Below are 224 nucleotides of genomic sequence, written 5' to 3'. Positions count from 1 at the left end.
TCCTCCCGGGCCCTCAGGCTGACTCCCCACTCCTCTTATCCGCGGCCCCTCCGGTCAGTCTCCCAACTCTCCTCCGACCTGGCTCCCCCCCGGGCAAGGTTCCCTGAGCCCGAATATCCCCCTCGTCCCTCTGACCCGCCTCCGCACCCCTCGTTCCTGGCCCCCGCCCCCGAGTCTCCCTCAGCAGCTCAGCCCCACGCGGCCCCTGCGCCCCGTGGGCCGGC

Source organism: Myotis davidii, unplaced genomic scaffold (genome assembly GCF_000327345.1).
Source record: "Myotis davidii unplaced genomic scaffold, ASM32734v1 scaffold142, whole genome shotgun sequence".
Taxonomy (NCBI): domain Eukaryota; kingdom Metazoa; phylum Chordata; class Mammalia; order Chiroptera; family Vespertilionidae; genus Myotis; species Myotis davidii.
This window is presented reverse-complemented; position numbering follows the sequence as displayed.